Genomic DNA, 6,932 nt, shown 5'->3' with positions numbered 1-6,932 from the left:
GTCCCTAACAACAATCCTATGAGAAGAAGGCTTTGGGCTCTTTGTAGGGGAGTAGGTTCTAGTTATGAATGAGCATTACCAAAGTAATAAAGGCGTGCCGTGAAGTATTCAACAAAGGCAGACAAAGCCTACACAAAGTGAAAGTTCTCTTGCCATTAGCAGTTCAAAGGAAGTGGGGGGTGGACTTACCCGGGCTTCCTTCCTCCAGCTGGCCACCAGTCCCTTAGCCCCCTCTCCAGTTTCCTCTGGAAACGGACCTTCTCACGACTGCACTTCTCCTTTTTTCTCAGTATGTGAGAACAGCCAACTCTTGCAATCTAAAGGTGCAGTCACCCCATCCTGCAGTGAGAATTGCCTCCCAAGCTAGGCTGGAGGTGCAGCTTAGTGGTAGCACACTCTGGGACCCTGGGTTCAATAGCCAACACCACTACCCGGAGCAAAAAGTGTATCAAAACTAAACATTAGGACTAGAAAGTGGGGTTCAGAGCAAGTTGGAAGCATGAGTTCCAAGCCTGACTGGGTTTCGTTGGGTAATGGTTCCCTCTCTACTCCTTAGTCTGGCCCCCCTTGCGTCCAAGGAGCATGGATCGCTCTTTTCTCCTAGCCTTGCTGATAGGTTGTCACCATGAGCTATTAGGTGTGAGAGGACTTTGCATATAAAGCACAAATGGAGTAGCTGGTCTTTATGACCTGGGGTGGAGGGACTGAGCCCTAACTCTGGAGAGGCTGGTTGGAAGGAAGATTGGCAGTAACTCTGGGCTGGAGTTCTGGCTCTGCCTGTCACTAGAGGACAAGTTACACACCAGCTTCCCCTCTGTAAAACGGGAACAGCAACCCCTGTCTTCCCTGTTGGGGCGATTTTCTGATGAGATCCCTTAAAGAAAGCCCCCATGGTCAGTGGGGCACGTGCAGGCACTCTGTGGTCCTTTCCTCTGGTGGATCCCCCATGTGGCTCCTAGCCACAAGCCCTCCTGACTCCTGGAGTTTCAGGAACTTTTCCTCCAAATCTCAGCATATTTTACCTGTTCCCAAAAAACTATACTTTTTTTTTTTTTTTTCTGAGACAACTCCTTCTCTCATCTATTTCCTTCCAGGTTTAATAAATTATTTTTTTTTCTAGGACTCTCAGTGATTGGTGCCCCTCCCCATCCTTTCTTTAAAACAACCCACCCCAGGAGGCAGCTGTCCACCCACAGTTGGGGAAGGGGGCAGCTTGTTTCCTCATGTCAGGAAACATAGTCACTTTCCTACAGGAGATCTTGGGGAAAGACCATTGTCCCCAGGTCTCCTGGAGCCTTGCTGAGTGTGTATGTCTGAACTGGGCCCAAGGCAGTTCTTTGGTCTTGGCTTTAGCCTTGACCTTCTCCTGCTTTCCCTTTTCATCAGTGTCTTGGGTTTGGCTGTCCCAATAGAGTCCAGATCAATTCAATTTAGCTCCAGGACAAAGCCTTCAGGCCTCTTTGTAATTCCTCCACCCCTATTCAAATCCGGTCTCTTCCACAAACATTTAAGGTTAATGGAGACTTGTCTTTGCGGACTAAGACAATAGAGCCCAATCCCTGCCCTCAGGGTGCCCACTGTACAAACAGGCTGCCTGGGGAGCTCTGTAGTTGCGTCTAGACCGCATCCTCGAACACGCCCCAGGGAAGACCTGACAAAAAGAAAAGTGCTAATTTCCCCCTGAATCCAAAACTTGTGGATCTCTCTCCAGAGAATCACTGAAGCTGTTTTGCCTGAATCTTTTAGGTTAGTGCAGTCTGTGGATAATCAGAGGAAATTAACAAAACAAAGAAATGGAGGCTTGAATACCTACCTTGAAATTTCTGGCAAACTCTTAAGCCCAGACTTTGGGGAGGGATTTGAGGTCTTAACAGCACCTTCGGTGTAACTTGACCTATAAGCTTTTAGGCCTGGGCGTGTGTCTCTCACAGGCCGCTGGGGCCTGCCTTTGGGACTTGGGCATGAGAGATCTATGCAGCTGCATGGGCCTGTCCCCCACCCGCCCCAACCTGTACCTCCCAGTGACTGTTAGCATTGGGTTCTGGGCATTTTAGTCCATGTTATTTTGCCCCACCCCTAAGAAGGTTGGATTGGTTGGTTAATCCCACTTTTTTTGTGGGTGGGGGGGATTGAACCCAGGGCCTTGAGGCAAGCACTCTACCAACTGAGCCACATCCCCAGCCCCATATCCCAACACTTCTTTATGGAAAATTTAGAAACCACCTTCCTTCTAGTGTAGTGTTTATTATAAAGTATGACTCTAAGCAGGTCATTTCCCATTTTTTCTTCCTTTCTTTGCAGTGCTGGGTTTCAAAACCAGGGCCTCACACATGCTAGGCAAGCGTTCTACCCCTGAGCCACACCCCCCAGCCCTACTGGCCGTCCTGTGAGAAGCTCTAATGACTTCCCATTACTAGTCTGAGTCCCTGCTCCCCCTCCTGAGGTGAGGCTGAGATGATCCTGGAATGGGCTTCTCAAGAGGTCACCAGGCCTGATGTCAGTATTTTGGAGATAGGGACTTGGTGACCTGGGTCTGGGGCCCTCAGCTCCGGGACCTGGCCTTGGGCTAATTCACACTCTTGCCATTAGGGCAGAGGCTTTTTCTTTCCACCCCTTGGTTCCCTGTTCTTGGGAACCACCCAGAGCCCTTCCACAGGACTGGGCTGACCTCTGCTGAGCAACTGGGAGGATCCCCAGGGTACCAAACTGCTGGCAGAGCTCCAGGGGCTCTGGTTAAGGTTCGCCGGCTCCCCACCCCATCCCCTGTGGCGAAAAGCACCCCCTTCCAGGGGCTCCTTGGAGACAGGATGGTGTCCAATTTGCATTTGACTCTGCAGAGGAGACAACACAGTAGGGTGCCTGATGAATGAATGGGCGGACTCCAGAGCTCACCTTCCTCCTGTATTTTGTTTGCAGCCGGGGCCTCAACCCGAGCTGTTCTATCACTTTCTCCAAGAAACAAGCCCTGCTGGCTGTCTGCAGGGACAGAGTCCTGCCAGAATGACCGCTCCCTAGAGCTTAACACACATATGGGCCTGGTGGTCATGGAGGCTGCTCGCTGTCTCAGAAGACCTTTGGCCTGAAGAGATGCTGTTCACCAGGCTGGGGACTTTTGGGGGGAGGCAGGAGGTGACAGTAGGGTTGAGCTGTGCTCAAGGAAGAGATAAAGTGGAATTTTTCAGAAATGAGTCTAGACCTGAGGACCAGCACCCTCAACTCACTAGTTGTGTGAACTTGGGGGAGTCTTTGGTCTCTTAGAGTCACATTTGTAAGGAGGGAACATACCAATTCAGCCCACAAGAGGTGCTCAGCAGGATGTGAAGAGATGGAGCTTGTGACCCTGAACAACTGTCAAGTCCAAGGTGAGACCCCAGTGACTATTATCCTCGTTTCGAAGTTGAGCTTTAGGCCTCTGAGCACTGTGGCTCCCTCTGTCTCTCTGCCACAGGACAGATGACACAGGCCTCCCTATGGCCCCCTTAGGAGCCCTGTCTGTTCCTGTACATGGTCATGTTATTAGCCATTATTAACAAGCTGCCCCTCAGCACTGAGCTGGGCCATTTCCCGTAAAGTGGGAGATGATACTAAATTTCTTGTTCATCCAGGAAGGAGATGACGGTGAGCAAGAAAGGTACAGCCAAAGTTCTAGGCTCCTGAGAAAATGATCAGACTCCAGTGGAAGACTGCCAGTCTTGGAAGCAGGGCCCCAGAAAGGAATGTTCTGGGTGATTCCCAGACCTCCCAAGCCCAGAGCTTTGCTCACCGTGACCCCTGGGAAAAGTGGGAGAGCTGGGACCTCTCCTTAGCAGAGGCCTCCAGGGCTCTGTAAGTGCAGACTGGGAACATAGGCCAGGTGATCTTGGGTTCGAATCCCGACTGTCTTTGTATGACACCAGGGAAGTCGTTTGCACCCACCTGGGCCGGGTTTCCTCTTGTATTTAACAGGGACCACGAGGGTACCTACCTCATGACGTTGGTGTACACAGGCAATGCAGGTCAGAGCCAGTGTAGAGCTAGGGCCACACCACATACCAAGGGCTCACACCATGGATGCCAGCCAGTCTCAAAGCCAAGGGCCCAAGTTAAAACCTTCTGGAACAAGCTTGGTCCCTAGTGTCCACCTTGCACAGAATGTGCCCATCCCTGTTAGTGCTTCCCAGAATTGAGCGAACAGAAAAACATTAATAGCATTATCTGCAGGAGGCAGGAGGTAGGAGCAGGCTGGGGCCCTGGCTCAGACTCTGAGCCTCGTGCATGCTAGACAAGCGCTCACCAATGAGCAACAGCCCTAGCGCAGAGGCCTGAGCTTCTGATGTCTCCAGTGGGCTTTTCCAGATGGCCCCACCTTATTTCATTGTCCCTGCGCAGGGGTGTCTCTTGCAGAACAGGCTCTGGTAGCCAGAAACCCTCCTGACCTCCAGAGGGATGGGAAGGACAGGGACTAGGAGGAAGGAAGCAATTCTCTTGGTACCTAGAAAAGAAGGGTCTTTCTTCTTCCAGCAGTGAGGCATCAGCGACTTTGATAGGGAGCACTTAGGAGAGCAGGCCTGCGTATGGAGGGCTTTTTTTATTCATGGAGAACCTTATTGGATGTTAGGACTTCTTCATCTCAAACCTTGGAATAGTTGCTGTCGTTATTCCCAACTTCTCAGATTCCACAGTGAGAAGACCCAGGAATGTGCCCAAGATTCCCAGCTGGTAAATGCAGATCACGGATCAGGAAGGCCAGGGCGGCCAGGCTCTTGCCACAAAACCAGAAGACAGCAGGAGAGAAGACTCCAGCTGAAGCATGGGCGATCTTGTCACCGTTCTGAGCATGGCCGGGGAGACCCAGTATCATTGTTACCAAGCTGGCAGACCCTTATCTGCCCAGGAAAGTTTAATGTCATTTGAAGGAGAGTCATCCTGCTTCGGGGCACTTCTTTGAAGACCACAGTAATGGCTCAAATCACCTTTGCCATCCACCCCCATCCACACCCAATTAAATCACTTCCTGGGACTCAGCACTGGGCCCCGGGTGAAGAGGAGGATGATTGGAGCTGAAGGCATCACTCAGAATTCTCTCAGTCCTGATGTGATGTGACACTTCTGCCCAGATGTGCTTAAAGGAGCAGCGCAGCACCGTGGGAGGCTCTGGGGACTGTGCCTTTGACTGGGCTGCTCCCCCATCCCCCCACCTTTGTACTGAGTCCCTAGATCTCAGACCTTCAAGTGGAGCTTCGGACACTTGCACACTTCTGTCCAACCCCAGCCTGCATTGCCCCAAACTCAGGGCACCGAAAAGGAGAAAGAGACTGTAAGAGACATCTGTCCTGCCCTCCTGTTTACCATCCTGGTCCAGAACTGGTCATCAGTGAGATTGTTGAGAGTCCATAACTGTGAAGAGGGGGCGAGGGGAGAAGGGCCTGGTGCCTCTGCCTCGCTGTCCCTCATCCCCATGGGAAGGGGGAGGGAGAGGTGCAGGAGAAGGTGGGTGTGGACTGGTCATTGTCAAGCTCATCACTATGGATGCAGAGCTTGTTTCTCTAGGGTTTTCCGTTTCCTAAGTGTTGTCTCGGCATGGTGTGTGTGAATGTGCGTGTGTGCGTATGTGTGTGTGTCCTTTGGTTCTGGGAAGCCTTTGAGTCATAACAATAACTCAGCCTAGTCTGATGTCAAGGCTAATTTACGCATCCCAGCTTGATGGCTTGATGCTGCAGGACACTAGTTTTCTCCTCCCCCCGCCCCCCAAGCCTGCTGTCACCTCCAGAGCCAGTTGCTCTCTAGAAAGCAGTTGTGGTTGAAGGCAAAAGACATGCTAGGTGAGCTAACAGTGAGGAGACAGGGAGCAGACTGCCCCAGGCCCAGGCCCCAGGTCCAGAGGAGCTGGGCTTCTGAATAGCTAAGGACCTGCAGCAAAGCAAAACTTTGTCCAAGACCATTGAAAGACCTAGGGAAGAGAGGGCTGGCATGAGGGAGCTTAGGAGCTTTGCCACTGAATCTGTCATAAACTAACCAAGGGGAGATTTGCAGAAGAGAACATTTCCCCTCATTTTTGAGCAAACAATTTGGCTACTTAACTCAAGGATAATGGTATAATATTAGAGATGACCGAAGCTACTCACTTTGAAGAATAGAAAATAAAACCCAGAGAGATGAAGCGACTTGTCCAGGGGCACGCAGCCAGCGACTGGCAGGACCTGGGATGAGACATGAGTTCTTCCAACCCCCAGGCTAGTACTTGTTCCACGATGGGTGGTTTCCAAGCGTTTTATTTTTGTAAGCAAGGTATTCTTTCCCTCCACTCCAAGTGAAGCATACCGGATATAAATCAAACAAATCACGGTGGTCCTGCTGTGTTTACAGTGAGGGTCCCAGAGCCCCATTGGCTGTGGCTCTTTCCATGGAGTTCTGAGCATACCTCTGGGGGACTCTAAGTCTGCAGCACCCTGCCTGAAAATCAGGACACTATCACAACAATAGTAAGCCCTGAAGTACATGTGGGTTTTCACAGGATGCCAGGCACCCATCTAAGTTTTACATACAGTAGCCGATTCGATCTCCAGAGAGCCCTGTGAGACCCCACAGGACTGCAGGACTCATGAGCGTTCCTGTGTGCGTGTCCTGGCAAACGGTGGCTCTCGGCTCTTGGACTCTTAAAAGGGGATCTTTCCTAGTTGAGCTTGATTTCTTGTTCATTCCTCCATCCCATCCGGGTAACCCTGTCCACACACCCTGCCTCGGCTCCTCCCTGCTCCGCCCACCCCCCCTTTTTATTTCATTCCCACCTCTCCCTTTCCTAGAGTGTGCAGAGGAAGTCTGTCTCCTGCTGGGCTGCTGTCAAGCCTTGAAGAACCCGCAGGCAGACTTGTTGGTCTTATCTAAACCAGAGGCCTGTCTGTCAGAGTAGCCTGAAGATCCACCCTGCTAGGCTCACACGGTTGTTCCAGTTT

The sequence above is a fragment of the Sciurus carolinensis genome, chromosome 3 (genome assembly GCF_902686445.1).
Source record: "Sciurus carolinensis chromosome 3, mSciCar1.2, whole genome shotgun sequence".
Lineage (NCBI taxonomy): Eukaryota > Metazoa > Chordata > Mammalia > Rodentia > Sciuridae > Sciurus > Sciurus carolinensis.
Note: the sequence above shows the minus strand (reverse complement) of the source record.